This window comes from Pseudorca crassidens, chromosome 7, assembly GCF_039906515.1.
Source record: "Pseudorca crassidens isolate mPseCra1 chromosome 7, mPseCra1.hap1, whole genome shotgun sequence".
NCBI classification, from domain to species: Eukaryota; Metazoa; Chordata; class Mammalia; order Artiodactyla; family Delphinidae; genus Pseudorca; species Pseudorca crassidens.
The window spans coordinates 89,741,075-89,760,031 of record NC_090302.1 but is presented as its reverse complement, the minus strand read 5'-3'; the positions used below and the strand labels follow the sequence as shown (position 1 = coordinate 89,760,031).

Below are 18,957 nucleotides of genomic sequence, written 5' to 3'. Positions count from 1 at the left end.
GAGACAGGGTAGAAGTAGAATTTGCTGAGTGGCGGGGGAAGTGAGCTCTGACAGAGAGCATACATAAAATGTGCTCTACATAAAATGTGCTCTACATAAAATCTGTACATGGAGATTTTCTTGCTTTGACAGTCATATACGTGACTCTCCATCCTGTGGTAGGTGAGAGTTATGAGGAGTCAGGCCCTGGATCTAAGGGCTCTGGAGATAAACTTCCATGAGTGTCTCAGGCATCGTGTTGTCCCTGAGCCTCTTACTTAGCAGAGCATTGCCCAAGCTCACCCTTCTCCCATTATCCCCATCCCTCTGTCTTCCACCCCCCTCCCAAACTGGCTCACTTTTACTTATCCAGAAATCTAAATAGATATGTACAAAAATAAATTTACAGAGCTATCTTAATTTTAAGAAAATCAGAATCTAAATAGTCTAATTGAAATGTTTAAATAATGTTTATGAAATGGCCTCTCAATACTAATTTTATCATTGATTTCTCGGCCTTTGTTATTTTCAGTGATTTATAGAATTTCACATTTATTTAATATTTATTCCAAAAACAACTTTATAATTGAGTGAATATGTTTCTAGAGGTAAACTTTTATGACACAATAGGTCTAATCACTGTAGGTATTATTTTGATCAAGTAAAATTTTCTTTCATTTTAGCATTTATTGTGTTTATCCCAACATTAAATATCATCTGTAAATCTTGGTTAACTTATTATTTTTTTCCATTAAAATTCTTCGTCATCTGTCTTAAGTAAGCTTTAAAAGGGTTTAAATTAAATTTTAAACTTCTACACAAAGCCATGAGATGCCTATTATCCCTTTTAACTTCACTCTATAGGCTTATAATGAAAAACATTTTTAATTAATCCTTTATGCTCTTTTAGGACTTAAAAATAGAAAAGAATGAAATTTTCAAACCAACTTATACTTCTATTGAGCATGTAATTCTATTTAAACATATAAAAATATATTGAATCCTAATTTCATAAAGTTTTAAATACTTCGGAGGTAGTCATCCTGAAAAAAACAAGTAAACAAAATAATGTACACTTTAAACTTTTAAAATCTATTAGTAAGAGCTTATTTCCTCAAGGGTTAAACATATTTGCAACATAAAACAGCCAAATATTAAAACCATTCCACATGCTTTAGTAGAAACTTAAAATTTAAAACATTTTACCTGGAAATCTAAACTAAGTAGGCTTTGCTTGGTGTCATTTAAGTCTCCAGATGAAAATGAAACAAAACCAGAGCTTTCTTTAAAACAAAGAAGGGATTGTTGAAAATTGTTAACTGACTTCTTTGCAAAATCTAAAATAACTGCTTCCCTTGGGGATACATGCCTTTCGGTTCTTTGTGCAGAAAATCAGCCAAGAGAGTAACCAGGGAAAATAGTTACCAAGGCAAATATTTGTTCTAAATCATGGGAAAAGTGGAAAGCAGCAGAGGGGGGGAAAAGCATTAGTCTGTAGGCTGAGAAGGCGGAGTTGGAAGCACAAAAGGGGAGCTTGATTAAGAAATGCGTGATTTTCATAGACTAATTACATTAAAAATCTTAATGTTCCAAGTTAGAGGACTATGCCTTCCTGGAATGCCTTTAATTGGGTTAATGTTATTTAACTCTCTCATCGGCTCTCTGCCTGCCACACCAGTCTCACACACAATATTGTTAACAAAACAGAAAGCTGTTACATATTAATGTCATTGAAATTATGTAACTTCCAACCTTAAGCAATAAGACGAAAATATTCAAGGGAGCTATGAGGCTTCTGATTAAGGTAACTGGCAAATTAATTATCTACCTCAGCCTCAGTTTCTTCATCTGCAAATAAGCAGGTCAGAGACAGATCAAGGTTCCTGGCCCACAGTGCTGCTTACAGAGGACCTTGGGTGAGTTACTGCTGTTTGTGACTAAAGTTTTTTCTTTGTACAGCTGGGATGGTAATACCTATCTTTCAAATTTTTGTGCAGATAGAATGAATAGCACATACAAAATGCCTGTCGTAGACTAGGTAATTATAATATCTATTTTTTTAAATCCTTACTTACCTCATGGGTCTAAATTATTTGACAGAGAGAAGATACATTTTTGTCTTTCCAAAATCTTAACATGACCTGGATAGATCAAATCAAGATGATGGACTGAGCACATAGGCCACCCAAATTCCTAAAAATAACAAAAACTATGTTTGTTTTTAAAAATGTAACACTGCACTACAAAATAATTAGTACTATTAGAAGACAAGAAATGTTGAGAAATTCCTTGAAAACTGAAGGTACATAGGCTCTGTCTGGCAGACGACAACAAAACACGTATGAGACAGGGTAACTCTGAGGGTGTTCCAGGTTTAGAAATTATAGATCCTGGGAATGGTGAGATTCGTTGGGAAACTGTACTCAAGAGAAGCAGGGCATATGACCCCAACCTTCCTGATGTCTCCATCATTTGTTCAAAATATTAGGCATTTACCCCCAAATTCAACCCATGTTCTCTTCCACTTGGCCCTGGGTGTCTAGTAGAAAAGGGAACCCCCATCTTCAGAATCCAGACTAGCTCAACCCAGTACAAGCACAAAGTTGACTATCTCCACCCACACATTCAGAGCTTTGGGTCAGTGTTCTTAACATATGCAGGTAGCCCAAGATTACCAAACATTTGCAAAGATTCTAACATTAGAGATAGGAGTTCCCCTCATCTCCACCCCAAAATACCTACCCACAATCAGAAAAGAGCTTTGGAAATTTAATCAAGAATGAGAAGCCACTACAGACCTATTTGAATTGCAAAAACCAAAACACTGATAATACCAAATGCGGGTGAGAATGTGAAGCAACAGGAATTCTCATTCATTGCTTGTGGGAGTACAAAATGGTACAGCCACTTTGGAAGGTAGTTTGGTGGTTTCCTAGAAAAATTCAGCAGTCATGCTCCTTGGTATTTACCCAAATAAGTTGAAAACTTATGTCCACACAAAAGCCTGCACACAGATGTTGACAGCAGCTTTATTCATAGTTGCCAAAACTTGGAAGCAACCAAGATGTCCTTCAGTAGGTGAAAGGATAAACTGTGGTGCATCCTACAATGGAATATTATTCAGTGCTAAAAAGAAATGGGCTATTAAGCCATGAAAAGACATGGAGCAACCTTAAATGCATATTACTAAGTAAAAAAAAGCAATTCGGAAATGGCTATGTACTATGTGATTCCAGCTATGTGACATTCTGGAAAAGGCAAATCTATGAAGACAGTAAAAAGGTCAGTGGTTGCCAGGGGTTGGTGGTGGGAGGAATGAATAGGTGGAACACAGGATTTTTAGGGCAGTGGAAATACTCTGTATGATATCATAATGATGGATACACGTGTTTATACTGTTGTCTAAACTCATAGAATGTACACACCAAGAGTGAACCATAATGAAACTATAGACTTGGGTGATTATGATGCATCAGTATAGGTTCATCAGTTATAACAAATGCACCACTCTAGTGGGGGATGTTGATAATAGGGGAGGCTGTGTGATGGGGGGGACTAGGGATATATGGGAAACCTCTGTAACCTTCCTATCAATTTTTCTGTGCATCTGAAACTGCTCTAAAAAAAAGTCTTTAAAAAAAATGTGGCCTGGGGCTTCCCTGGTGGCACAGTGGTTGAGAGTCCGCCTGCCGATGCTGGGGACGCGGGTTCGTGCCCCGGTCCGGGAGGATCCCACGTGCCGCGGGTTGGCTGGGCCCGTGGGCCATGGCCGCTGGGCCTGCGCGTCCGGAGCCTGTGCTCCGCGGCGGGAGAGGCCACGGCAGTGACAGGCCCACGTACCGCAAAAAAAAAAAAAAAAAAAAGTGTCCTGATTTATGCATTGTTTTGGGAGGAAAACAATGTGGATGACATGTAGTATTGGACACATTGCTTGCTTAGGGCAAACAGAAACATATTTTTTTAAAAAAAACGTTTTACTTTATATTGGAGTATAGCCATTAACAGTGTTGTGATAGTTTCAGGTGCACAGCAAAGTGACTCAGCCATACCTATACTTGTATCCATTCTCCCCCAAACTCCCCTCCCATCCAGGCTGCCACATAACATTGAGCAGAGTTCCTCGTGCTATGCAGTAGGTCCTTCTTGGTTATCCATTTTAAATATAGCAGTATATACATATCAATCCCAAACTCCCTAACTATCCCTTCCCCCCACTCTTCCCCCATGATAACCATAAGTTTGTTCTCTAAGTTTGTGAGTCTGAGAAACTCTTCTATAATGGATTCCTAGAAGTGAAATGCTGGGACCGAGTATACCTATTGTTAAGTTGTCCTCAAAAGAAACAGGATAGGGACTTCCCTCGTGGTCCAGCGGTTAAGACTCCACGCTCCCAAGGCAGGGGGCCCAGGTTCGATCCCTCATCAGGGAACTAGATCCCGCATAACTAAAAGTGCCCGCATGCCAGCAACTAAAGATCCCATGTGCCACAACTAAGACCCAGCAGAGTGAAATAAATAAATAAATAAGAAACAGGACAAATTAACAATAGCTATACTCTGTCCCAGCATATCACTTCTAGGAATCCATTGTAGAAACACATCTTTCTCTGCATAAGTGTGCCTCTAGGAAAGTACTTTGAAGTATTGTTCCCAAGGGGGGAGGGGAATTAACCAGTTATATACTGATAGGGAACAGTAGGCTGCCATAAAGCTACGTAGAGAGACCGAAGTAACTGTTATATAGACATGCAAAATTGTCCACAATATACCAAGAGGAAGAAAGAAATTTTAAAATAGTACACGTGCTATTATGTTCCCTTCTTTTAATGTATACAATTTAACATCTTCCTAGAGAACAAATTGGAAGAAATAAACAACAAACTGTTAGTGGTTATCTTTGGGTGATGGAATTATGGGAGGATTTTAGTATGTAATTCTGTACTTTTATAATGTTTTGAGCTTTTCATAACCAGATCAGAAAAAAAAGAACTTTTTTAAAAAAATCTTTAAACAATCAGAAAAAGAAGAAACTTAAATAGCAGCATAGAGGAATAGCCAAGATTATCATACCAAGATTGGCAAAGTTGCGGAGAACCAGATTATACAGTTTCTGAGGTCCCTGCTCTAAAATCTTGTGGGTTAATGGACTGTTACATGAGTCCTGCAGAAACTATGTTAACCACAGTAGTACATGGGAAATGCTGGTATTGGTGCTCTCCTCCTTTTTATTACTGCAGCCATAACTATGTTCTAAAGCTTGGCTCTGACAGCCACTCTGCAGAGTTTGGTGTTGGTCACCAAACAGGGTGTCAACAGGTCCCTGAGTGCCCAGGCTACAAGCACAGCCAGCATGGGTTCCAACTCCAAAACATGTGTTTGAGTAAAGTCACCTTTTCAATATTTTCAATGAGTTAGTCTTTCTTTTAAGGGTGTAGTTGCTCAGATAAAGCTAAATTTCCCCTCTCAGAAATGGGAGTCTTATCTTGCTTCAGGCCTGTTCTATATCCCTTGCTAGTGCCATAGTTAAATGCCTTTTCAGCTAACTCACGCTGAAGTGTGACAGTGCTTCATTTGCTTTCATTGAATTTACCCTCTCAGAGGAATATTTACATATAAGTGGAGTACTAATGTATGAATATGCCATGATACATTCCCCTATCAGTGGACATTTGGATTTTTCCCCTTTTTGAGTTTTGGTGCATTTTTCCAGATTGCTTTCCAAAAACATTCTTGTAATGTATACTCCCACCGGAAATATGTAAAATGTCCATTTATCTGCCACTTTATTTTTTAAATGATTTTTGTATGTTTGAATAGGTAATATATATAAGTAGCATAAATTTTTTAAATACACGGTTAAAATTTTCAGTTTTCTATATCCAATATTGGAGGATTAGATGATTCTACCAACCTTCCCTTCAAAGACAACTAAAAAACTGGATCACTGGATCACTATTTAAAAACATCTTAAAATCGTCAATGAGATTAAAAAAAAAGACCATAAGGAATCACTGGGTTTAGATCTGAGAGGGTTCATGAGCACCTTTTTGCCCTGGCGGTGTTTGTCAAAAATATTAAAAGCAGGGCTTCCCTGGTGGCGCAGTGGTTAAGAGTCTGCCTGCCGATGCAGGGGACACGGGGTCGTGCCCCGGTTCGGGAAGATCCCACATGCCGCGGAGCGGCTAGGCCCGTGAGCCATGGCCGCTTAGCCTGCGCGTCCGGAGCCTGTGCTCCGCAACGGGAGAGGCCACAACAGTGAGAGGCCCGCGTACCGCAAAAAAAAAAAAAAAAAAAAAAAAATTAAAAGCAAAAATATCAATGAAATAGAAAAATTCATGCAGGAGACAGGATCAACACTGCCAAAAAAAAATTTTTTTTAACAAAACTAATAAAATATGTAGCAAGACTGATGCAGGAGAAAGGGAAAAAGCACAGATCACCAGTATGAGGAATAGGAAAATTTCTATTACTACAGAGTGAAAACAGTTAAAATCAGAGGATATTATAAACAACTTTATGCCAGCAAATTTAGACAGTATGGATACTTCCTAGAAAAAGACAATTTAATAAAACTGTCAGAAGAAGAAATAGAAAATCTGAATTGTCTACTATTGAAACCATAAATTCAAACCTTCCCACAAAGAATACTATAGGCCTATATTAATCAACAAATTCTACCAAACAATTCTTTAAGGTCAGCATAACCATACCATACTGCAACCTGACAAGGACATTACAAGAAAGGAAAATTATAGATCAGTCTGACTAGTGAACATAGATTTTAAAAAAAGTAAAATATTAGCAAACCAAATCTAGCAGTATATAAATAGGATAATATATCATGACTACACTAGGTTTATTTAAGAAATACCTGGTTGATTTAAGGATAAAATCCAAACATTATATTATCACCTTAATGTTTAAAGAAGGAAGAGAGAAAAAGCTGTTACCATACTAAAATAGAAGGGAACTCCTTAGTCTGTCAGAGTTATCTACAAAAAAACAACATACTTCCACTCCTAGCTATATACCCAAGAGAAGTGGAAACATAAATCCACATGGAAACTTGTACACGAATTTTGAATTGTGTAGCTACACTATTCATAACAGCCAAAATGTGGAAACAACTCAAATATCGATCAGCTGATGGACGGATAAAGTGTGATCTGTTTCTACAATGGAATGTTATTCAGCAATAAAAAGGAATGAAGCACTGATGCATCCATGTTCAACATGGATGAACCTCAAACAGATTATGCTCAGTGCAAGAAGCCGGTCACAAGAGGCCACATATTGTATGACTCTTTTTTTTTTTTTTTTTTGCAGTACGCGGGCCTCTCACTGTTGTGGCCTCTCCTGTTGCGGAGCACAGGCTCTGGACGCGCAGGCTCAGCGGCCATGGCTCACAGGCCTAGCTGCTCCGCGGCATGTGGGATCTTCTCGGACCGGGACACGAACCCGTGTCCCCTGCATCGGCAGGCGGACTCTCAACCACTGCGCCACCAGGGAAGCCCTGTATGGCTCTTTCATATGAAATGTCCATAATAGGCAAATCCGTACAGGCAGAAAGTAGATGAGTGGTTGTTGGGGTGAGGAGGGTAAGAGTTGGGATGGCACAATGGGGAGTGACTGCTAATGGGTACAGGGTTCCTTTATAGAGTCACCAAAATGTTCCAAAAGTAGGTAGTGGTGATGGCTCCCAACTATGAAAATACTAAAAACACTAAATTGTGTACTTTAAAAGGGTGAATTTAATGATATATAAATTATATCTCAGTAAAGCTATTATTAAAAAATACTCAGTGTTGAAATATTGAAAGTTTTCCCTTTCTGGGAATAAGACAAGCAGGCTCACTGAAGGTCATGGCCAGTGCAGTAAGGCAAGAAAAAGAAAAAAATGTTTTAAATGTATAAGTAGAAAATCAAGGGCTTCCCTGGTGGCACAGTGGTTAAGAATCCACCTGCCAGTGCAGGGGACACCGGTTCGAGCCCTGGTCCAGGAAGATCCCACATGCCGCAGAGCAACTAAGCCCGTGGGCCACAACTACTGAGCCTGTGCTCTCGAGCCCATGAGCCACAACTACTGACCTCACGCACCACAACTACTGAAGCTCGCACGCCTAGAGCCTGTGCTCCGCAACAAGAGAAGACACCACAATGAGAAGCCCACGCACCACAACAAAGAATAGCCCCTGCTCGTCGCAACTAGAGAAAGCCAGCGCACAGCAATGCAGCCAAAAACAAATAAAGAAATAAATTTATTTTAAAAGAAAATTAAGTAAAAGAAGGAAAAATCTCTGATTAGCCCAGGTAAAATCGTTGTATACATAGAAAATCTGAAATGGTGGCGGGAAGGGGTTGGGGACCGTGAAATGAGTAAAGGGGCTCAACTGTGTGGTGACAGACGGAAAATAAATTTTCTGTGGTGAGCAAATTGCAGGGTATACAGGAGTAGAAATATAATGTTGTACACATGAGACTTATATAATGTTAAAAATCAATGTTACCTCAATAGAAAAAGAAAATCTGAAATAACTTTCAGAAAAATTATTAAATCATCTAACATGTTTTCCAGATATACAATTAATAAATAAAAATCAATTGTGTCTTTCTATGGTTAGAGAATTAAAGAAAAAGATGTATTTTTTTTGTTTTTATTAAACTAGACAAATTCTAAAATGTACATGGAAATACAAAGGCCAAAGAATAGCCAAGCCATTCTTGAAGAAGAACAAGGCTAAAGGACTTTCTGTCCTAAATATCAAGTCTTATTATAAGAAGCTACAGTAATTAAGACAGTTTGGTAATAACACAAGGAAAATCAATAGACCAATGGAACAGAAAGTAGCACAAGAATTCATTCACATTCGGCTACTTGATTTTTGAGAGAAGTGGCCCTGCCAGGTGAATTTAGAGGGACTGAGGAACAAAGACAGAAGAGACTGTAGATATTAAAACAGGCCATGGACTTGTTCTGCTGTGCTCCAGAGACTAGAACCAAAATCAATGGACAGATGATACAGACAGGCTGATTTGGGCTGAGTTTAAAAAACAAAAGCCCTTTCTCATAACTAGAAGTGTCCAACTGAGCTGCCTACTGAGATGCTAAGTCCACTAGACTGAAAGGATTCTAGTAGAAACTAGATGACATTCTACTGGAAATGCTGCAGAAGGTAATTCTCAGACACTGAACTCGATGATATCATTTTTTTCCTGGGCTAAGGGATTTTCTTTTTTTTTTAATTTTTATTTTATATTGGAGCATAGTTGATTAACAATGTTGTGTTAGTTTCAGGTGTACAGCAAAGTTATTCAGTTGTACATGTATCTATTCATTTTCAAGTTATTTTCCCATTTAGGTTATTACAGAATTTATTTAGGCTGCTCTGGGTCTTAGTTGCAGCACACAGGATCCTCATTGCTGCATGCAGGATCTTTAGTTGTGGCATGTGGAATATTTAGTTGCGGTATGTGAGATCTATTTCCCTGACCAGGGATCAAACCCGGGCCCCCTGCATTGGGAGCATGGAGTCTTAACCACTGACCACCACGCAAGTCCCTAGGTTATTACAGAATATTGAGCACTGTTCCCTGTGCTATACAGTAGGCCCTTGTTGGTTATCTGTTTTAAATGTAGCAGTGTGTACATGTCAATCCCAAACTCCCAATCTATCCCTCCTCCCCTACCCTTCCCCTCTGCTAACCACAAGTTGGTTCTCGAAGTTTGTGAGTCTGTTTCTGTTATGTAGATAAGTTCATTTGTATCATTTTTTTTTAGATTCCGCATAGGTGATATCATGATATTTGTCTTTCTCTGTCTGACTTACTTCACTTAGTACGATAATCTCCAGTTCCATCCATGTTGCTGCAAATGGCATTATTTCATTCTTTTAATGGCTGAGTAATATTCTGTTGTTTATATGTACCACATCGTCTTTGTTCATTCATCTGTCAATGGACATTTAGGTAGCTTCCATGTCTTGGCTATTGTAAACAGCACTGCAATGAATATTGGCATGCCTGTATCCTTTTGAACCATGGATTTCTCTGGACATATGCCCAGGAGTAGGATTGCTGGATCATCTGGTAACTCTATTTTTAGCTTCTTCTTTTTTTTTTTTTTTTTTTTGCTGTACGCGGGCCTCTCACTGTTGTGGCCTCTCCTGCTGCAGAGCACAGGCTCCGGACGCGCAGGCCCAGCAGCCACGGCTCACAAGCCCAGCCGCTCCGCAGCATGCGGTATCCTCCCGGACTGGGGCACAAACCCGCGTCGCCTGCGTTGGCAGGCGGACTCCCAACCACTGCGCCACCAGGGAAGCCCTATTTTTAGCTTCTTAAGGAACTTCCATACTGTTCTCCATAGTGGCTGTACCAATCTACATTCCCACCAACCATGTAGGAGGGTTCCCTTTTCTCCACACCCTCTCCAGCATTCATTGTATAGATTTTTTGGTGATGGCCATTGTGACAGTTGTGAGGTGATACCTCATTGTAGTTTTGATTTGCATTTCTCTAATAATTAGTGATGTTGAGCATCTTTTCATGTGCCTCTTGGCCATCTGTATGTTGTCTTTGGAGAAATGTCTATTTAGGTCTTCTGCCCATTTTTTTTTTAATTTAGTTGACATGTATCTTTATTTATTTGTTTATTTATTTTTGGCTGCGTTGGGTCTTCGTTGCTGTGCGCGGGCTTTCTCTAGTTTCAGCAAGCGGAGTCCACTCTGCATTGCGGTGCGTGGGCTTCTCATTGCAGTGGCCTCTGTTGTTGCAGAGCCCAGGCTCTAGGCGCACGGACTTCAGCAGTTGTGGCTCGCAGGCGCCAGAGCACAGGCTCAGCAGCTGTGGCACCTAGTTGCTCCGCAGCATGTGGGATCTTCTTGGACCGGGGCACGAACCCGTGTCCCCTGCATCAGCAGGCAGACTCTCAACCACTGCACCACCAGGGAAGCCCACCAATTCTTAACCACTGTGCCACCAGGGAAGTCCCGACATGTTTTGTCTCATCAGTCTAAAGCAGCAGTTCTCCAGTTCTCTCTCTCTCTCTCTTTTTTTCTTTTTTTGGTCTTTTTTGGTCTTTCATGACATTGACATTTTTGAACAACGTTTTGTAAATTGTTTTGTAAATCTTTAACTTGGATAGGTTATTCTTTCCTCATGATTAGATTTTGGTTAAAGTTTTTGGCAGATGTATTGGATGAAAGGTACTGTTCCCTGTTCAGTGCTGACCTCAGAACATACTTGATCTGATGTCTCATTATTCCTGATGTTAAGTTTGATCTCCTCACTAAGGTGATGTCTGCCAAATCTCATCTTTGAAAAGGGACCTTTTTCCTTTGAAATTAATAAATAACCTACTGGATGACATTATATGACACAATCTGTTCCCTATAATCTTTCACCTAATGATTTTAGCATCCATTGCAGATCAGTTCTTACTATGGAGGTTGCAAAACAGTGATTTGAAATTCCATCATTCATTTCTTATTTGGTGGCATTCTTTTGTGAAGAAGAGCTTTCCATCCTTCCCACCCTCCTTTTGAATGTTTTTGCTATCAGCATGAACTCATGGATTCTTTTTTTTTATGCCATCCATTATGTCATTTTTCATTTTGTTCCCAAATTATCAAAAAGTTAACCTGTCGGTGTTCCTTCAAGTAAGCAGTTGTGTTCAGTAATGTTCTATAAGTTTCTTTGAGAGACTGTATACATCTTTTAATATATTTAATTCTAAATACTTCCATTTTTGTATTTTTTAAACATCTTTATTGGAGTATAATTGCTTTACAATGTTGTGTTAGTTTCTACTGTATAACAAAGTGAATCATCTATATGCATACATACATCCCCATATCCCCTCCCTCTTGCATCTCCCTCCCACCCTCCCTATCCCACCCCTTTGGTGGTCACAAAGCACCAAACTGATCTCCCTGTGCTATGCAGCTGCTTCCCACTAGCTATCTATTTTATATTTGGTACTGTATATATGTCAGTGCTACTCTCTTACTTCACCCCAGCTTACTCTTCCCCCTCCCCGTGTCCTCAAGTCCATTCTCTACGTCTGCGTCTTTATTCCTGTCCTGCCCCTAGGTTCATCAGAACCTTTTTTTTTTTTTTTTAGATTCCATATATATGTGTTAGCATATGGTATTTGTTTTTCTCTTTCTGACTTACTTCACTCTGTATGATAGACTCTAGGTCCATCCACCTCACTACAAATAACCCAATTTCATTTCTTTTTATGGCGGAGTAGTATTCCATTGTATATATATGCCACATCTTCTTCATCCATTCATCTGTTGATGGACACTTAGGTTGCTTCCATGTCCTGGCTATTGTAAATAGTACTGCAATGAACATTGTGGTACATGTCTCTTTTTGATTTATGGTTTTCTCATGGTATATGTCCAGTAGTGGGATTGCTGGGTCATATGGTAGTTCTATTTTTAGTTTTTTAAGGAACCTCCATACTGTTCTCCACAGTGGCTGTATCAATTTACATTCCCACCAACAGTGCAAGAGTGTTCCCTTTTCTCCACACCCTCTCCAGCATTTATTGTTTGTAGATGTTTTGATGATGGCCATTCTGACCGGTGTGAAGTGATATCTCATTGTAGTTTTGATTTGCATTTCTCTAATGATTAGTGATGTTGAACATCCTTTCAAGTGTTTGTTGGCAATCTGTATATCTTCTTTGGAGAAATGTCTATTTAGGTCTTCTGCCCATTTTTGATTGGGTTGTTTGTTTTTTGGATATTGAGTCGCATGAGCTCTTTGTAAATTTTGGAGGCAAATCCCTTATCGGTCACATTGTTTGCAAATATTTTCTCCTATTCTGTGGGTTGTCTTTTCATTTTGTCAGTGGTTTCCTTTGCTGTGCAAAAGCTTTTGAGTTTAATTAGGTCCCACTTATTTATTTTTGCTTTTATATCCTTTACTCTAGGAGACTGCTCAGAAAAGATGTTGCTGCGATTTATCTCAGAGTGTTCTGCCGATGTTTTCTGCTAAGAGTTTTATAGTATCCAGTCTTGCATTTAGGTCTTTAATCCATTTTGAGTTTAATTTTGTGTATGGTGTTAAAGAATGTTCTAATTTCATTTTTTTATGTGTAGATGTCTGGTTTTCCCAGCACCATTTGTTGAAGACACTGTCTGTCCTCCATTGTATAGTCTTGCCTCCTTTGTCATAGATTAATTGACCATAGGTGTGTGGGTTTATTCCTGGCTTTCTATCCTGTTCCATTGATCTATATGTCTGTTTTTGTGCCCATACCATACTGTTTTGATGACTGTAGCTTTGTCGAATAGTCTGAAGTGAGGGAGCCTGATTCCTCCAGCTCCGTTTTTCTTACTCAAGATTGATATGGCTATTTGGGGGTCTTTGGTGTCTCCATACAAATTTTAAGATTTTTTTGTTCTAGTTCTGTGAAAAATGCCATTGGTAATTTGATAGGGATTGCATTGAATCTGTAGATTGGGTAGTATAGTCATTTTGACAATATTGATTCTTCCAATCTAAGAACATGGTATATCTTTCCAACTGTTTGTGTCATCTTTGATTTCTTTCATCAGTGTCTTATAGCTTTTGGAGTACAGGTATTTTATCTCCTTAGGTACGTTTATTCCTAGGTATTTTATTCTTTTTGATGTGACGGTAAGTGGGATTGTTTCTTTAATTTCTCTTTCTGATCTCTTGTTGTTAGTGTATAGAAATGCAACAGATTTCTGTGTATTAATATTGTATCCTGCAACTTTATTGAATTCATTGATGAGCTCTAGTAGTTTTCTGATAGCATCTTTAGGATTTTCTATGTATAGTATCATGTCATCTGCAAACAGTGACAGTTGTACTTATTCTTTTCCAATTTGGATTCCTTTTATTGCTTTTTCTTCTCTGATGGCTGTGGCTAGGACTTCCAAAAGTATGTCGAATAAAAGTGGTGACAGTGGACATCCCTTGTCTTATTCCTGATCTTAGAGGAAATGCTTTCAGCTTTTCCCTGTTGATTATGATGTTAGCTGTAGGTTTGCCATATATGACCTTTATTATGTTAAGATATGTTCCCTCTATGCCTACTTTCTGGAGAGTTTTTATCATAAATTGGTGTTGAATTTTGTCAAAATCTTTTTCTGCATCTATTAAGATGATCTCATGGTTTTTATTCTTCAATTTGTTGATGTGATGTATCACACTGATTGATTTACGGATATTGAAAAACTAGAAACAAGAAATTTACGAATGGAAAAGCTCACCAGTAAAGGCAAACATAAAGTAAAGGTAGGAAATCATCTGCACACAAATATGATATCAAAACCAGAAATTTTGAGAAGAGGAGAGCACAAATTCAGGATATTGGAAATGCATTTGAAATTAAGAGATCAGCAACCTAAAACAATTATGTATGTATATAGACTGCTATATCAAAACCTCATAGCAACCACAAATCAAATATCTTTAATAGGTATACACACAAATAAATAAAAGGAATCCAAACACAACACTAAAGAATGTTATCAAATCACAAGAAAACAAAACAGGAAAGGAAAAAAAGCCTACAAAAACAAATCCAAAACAACGAAATGGCAATAAGAACATATTAACAATTACCTTATGTAAACTGATTAAATTATCCAACCAAAAGACATAGACTGGTTGAAAGGATTCGAAAACTAGATCCATATATGTGCTGTCCACAAGAAACCCACTTCACATCTAGAGACACGTACAGGCTGAAAGTAAGGAGATGGAGAAAGGTATTCCATGCAGATGGAAATCAAAAGAAAGTTGGTGTAGCAATACTAGTATCAGACAAAATAGACTTTAAAATAAAGACTGTTACAAGAGCCAAAGAAGGACACTACATAATGATCAAGGGATCAATCCAAGAAGAAGGTATAACAATTGTAAATATATATGCACCCAACATAGGAGCACTTCAGTATATAAGGAAAATGTTAACAGACATAAAAGGAGAAATCAACAGTAACACAATAATAGTGGGGGATTTTAACACCCCACTTTCATCAATGGACAGATCATCCAGGCAGAAGATCAGTAAGGAAACTCAGGCCTTGAATGACATGTTAGACCAGATGGACTTAATTGATATTTATAGAGCATCCCATCCAAAAGCAGCAGATTACACATTCTTCTCAAGTGCACATGGAACATTCTCCAGGAGAGTTCACATGCTGGGCCACAAAGCAAGCCTCAGTAAATTTAAGGAAATTGAAATCATGTCAAGCATCTTTTCCAACCACAACTCTATGAGATTAGAAATCAACTACAAGAAAAAATACTGAAAAAACGCAAACATGTGGAGGCTAAACAATATGCTACTAAACAACCAATGGATCAGGATCACTGAGGAAATCAAAAAATAACCTAGCAACAAATGAAAACGAAAGCACAATGATCTATGGGACATGTGGCAAAAGCAGTTCTGAGGGGAGTATATAGCAATACAGTCTTACTTCAGGAAACAAGAAAAATCACAAATAAACAACCTAGCCTTATGCCCAAAGCAATGAGAGAAAGAAGAACAAACAAAACCCAAAGTTAGTAGAAGGAAAGAAATCACAAAGATCAGAGCAGAAATAAATGAAATATAAACGAAGAAAACAGTAGGAAAGATCAATGAAACTAAATGCTGGTTCTTCGAAATGATAAACAAAATTGATAAACCTTTAGCCAGACTCATCAGAAAAAAGGGAGAGGGCTCAAATCAATAAAATTAGAAATGGAAAAGTATAAGTTACAGTGGACACCACAGAAATACAAAGGATCATAAGAGACAACTACAAGCAACTATATGCCAAAAGAATGGACAACCTGGAAGAAATGGACAAGTTCTTAGAAACATACAATCTCCCAAGACTGAATCAAGAAGAAATAGAAAATATGAACAGACCAGTCACAAGTACTGAAGTTGAAACTGTGATTTAAAAACTCCCAACTGGGACTTCCCTGGTGGTCCAGTGGTTAAGACTTCATGCTTCCACTGCAGGGGGCACGGGTTTGATCCCTAGTCAGGGAACTAAGATCCCGCATGCTGTACAGTGCGGCAAAAAAAAAAAAAAAAAAACTCCCAGCCAACAAAAGTCCAGGAACAGATGGCTTCACAGGCGAATTCTATCAAACGTTTAGAGAAGAGTTAACACCTATCCTTCTGAAACTATTCCCAAAAAATCACAGAGGAAGGAATACTCCCAAACTCATTCTATGAGGCCACCATCACTGTGATACCAAAACCAGAAAAAGATACCGCAAAAAAAAGAAAATTACAGGCCAATATCACTGATGAACATAGTCACAAAAATCCTCAACAAAATACTAGCAATCTGAATCCAGCAATACATTAAAAGAATCATACACCATGATCAAGTGGGATTTATCCCAGGGATATATGGACTCGATGATATCATTTTAATGCTAAGGTTCCATGTGTCTTTGCTTCTGCCTTCTTAAGATGGCATTGTCAGACCACAGGGACCATAGAGGTCCACCCATCTCTGGGAACTTCCCTCACTCCCTGAGCAGAGTTTGATCAGAGGCCATTCTTAGTAAAACAGGTGACATGGACAGAGGCAAGTTCTAGGTCAGATTCTCTGTCCATGGGTCCTCCAGTCTACTAATTCTGCATCCCTCCTTTGAACTCCCAGATCTCTAGAACAGACCCTGCAACCCCATGCTTAGCATACCGGGCAGAGGACACATTGATGGGTTTCTCTGCATTACTTCTAGGTGTGGAGACAAACTCAAGTGAACAAATGATGCCACTTGAAGATGTTGGGGTGCTGAGTCTTTTTTTTTCAAGATTGTTATCTATTTATTTTATTATTTATTTGGAGCTGCATCAGGTCTTAGTTGCGGCATGTGGGATCCTCACTGAAGCATACAGGATCTTTCGCTGTGGTGCACGGGCTCTTCATTGTGGTGCTCGGGCTTCTCTCTAGTTGTGGCATGCGCCTTTTCTCTTCTCTAGTTGTGGCTCACAGGCTCCAGGGCGTGTGGGCTCTGTAGTTGTGGTGCGTGGGTTCCAGAGCGCGTGGGCTCTATAGTTTGCGGCACGTGGGCTCTGGTTGAGGCACGCAAGCTTAGTTGCCCCACGGCATGTGGGATCTTAGTTCCCTGACCAGGGATTGAACCTGCATCCCCTGCCTTGTAAGGTGGATTCTTTACCACCGGACCACCAGGGAAGTCCCTGCTGAGTCTTGATAAGGGAAAAATCTAATGAATTAGTGCCGTTCCTTGTATTAAGATTTGAGTCAAGTGTAAGAGATTACATTTGATATAACAAGTGTTCCTAGGGCCTATCATTTCTTCATTTCATCTTAGTTTGATTTCCTATTGTGCTGCAGGAACAATCATTTGGGGAGGCTGGAAGGGATGAAGGGATTAAGGCAAGAGTATGGGTGAAGGTTCATATATGATATTACAAATGTGCAAAATTATAAATCAAGCTAGGAAATAGTTAAATAAATTATGTTGGGGCTCCATTCTCTTACCCTGTCCAGCATCCTTTATAACTACCTGGAAAGCTGAACTTCTCAGAATTTGCCTCCACAAGAATATGGTGGCTCAGGAAGGAGCAGGATGGTGGCCATTTCCCTCCTACCCCATGTCATGTTCTGCCCCAAGTTTTGACCTGCTTGTGTGGACACCCAGCCCATGCTTCCAAGTTCCTCCTCAACTGCACACAAGCAAACCCTTTGGGCCTAGGGTTGCTCACACTAGCAGTTGGGTATGTCCTTAGGGTGATAGAGCCAGGGAAGAGGCCTGCATGGGCCCTGGAAACTGAGACACTAGGGCAGGAAACTCTGGGGTGTTAGGTGCATACCCACAGCATGATCTTGAGGGGGAGGTGCTAGCTGTAAGAAAGCATGTGGGCCCCTTGCTTAGTGGGAAGGGGAGAGCCAGAGGAAGACCAATGTGGAGCCCATTTCAGAGACTCCAGAGATACACTCTCACCCAGGTCTAAGTGTGGGACTAGGATTACAAACTAAGAAATATCATGAGTGGAAACCATAGTTTTCAGAGAAGAAAATATTCTGAGTGGAGAAATCATATGGTAAGGACTTAGGTGTAGTGGTTATGTGATACACCACAATTCCCAAAAATGATGTCCTCTGTGATATCGTATGTTTCTAAATGTACTTTGCTCTTGAGATAAGCGAAGTGCTACTGTAGTGTAATACAAATCAAGGAAACTATTCTGAAATAATCTGATTTGGGTACAAAAAGTACAGCAAATAAATATGTGTGAAGCAAGTAGGTTCTCATACATGACTGAAGGCAGCATCTTTATAAACTTATCTGTGGATCGGGAGGAGACCTTTAATATTTGCCAGTCTGGTCTTGTGTATGAATTCACACCTCCCGGGTATCCATTCTTTTGTATTCATGACCTAAACCTAAATGACTCAACTGTCTCGAGAGTGTAACATTCATGCCCAGGTGTTCAATGATGGCAGTGACTGTGTCTCAATGGAATCTTGGTGTCCTTGAATCAGTAACATGGCATTTTGCATAATCATAATTTGTTCTTCTTCACCTACTAATATATTCAGCTTCTGTAAGCCAGAAAGAATCTTACTATATCCTGTCTGGCTGTCCTCAAACTGCCATCTATTTTATCTTCTCATTTTCTCCTTAATTTCTTAAAAGAATATCTACAGGAAATGCCTCCATGTATTCAACTTCCCATTTGTTCCTTAACAAATTCTGCTACTACTGCGATTCTGCTGTGGCATTTATGGTTGTTGTGAAAGTGTCCTCTCAAATGTCCAGTGGTCCTCAGAAGCTATCTAATCAGCCTTCTTTTTTTTTTGTCATTTTCTTATTGATTGCCCTATTCTTGGAAGTCAGTCTGTTCTTACTTCTATCTTGCTTACTTTCTTTCTCATCATCTTTTACTGCCCTTACCCCACACACTTACACATTGTAAACAATGATGTTCCCCATCCTCCATAGCCCTCTTCTC

General features: G+C 39.2%; 2 protein-coding genes across 5 annotated transcripts in view; one reads left to right on the top strand and one right to left on the bottom strand.

The window, feature by feature from the left end:
* Positions 1 to 1,450, bottom strand: part of ECM2 (extracellular matrix protein 2) — a 36,773-nt gene extending 35,323 nt beyond the window's left edge. For 2 of the 4 annotated variants that reach the window (XM_067744932.1, XM_067744933.1), the window contains exon 1: positions 1,186 to 1,449. The gene's annotated coding sequence lies outside the window, so the exon portion shown is untranslated. Of the gene's footprint in view, positions 1 to 1,185 lie in introns of all 4 variants that reach the window. The other 2 variants (XM_067744935.1, XM_067744934.1) reach the window with 2 other exon arrangements.
* The window catches only part of CENPP (centromere protein P), a 223,143-nt gene that overhangs the window by 176,274 nt on the left and 27,912 nt on the right, over positions 1 to 18,957 (top strand). The gene's annotated exons all lie outside the window — the stretch shown is intronic.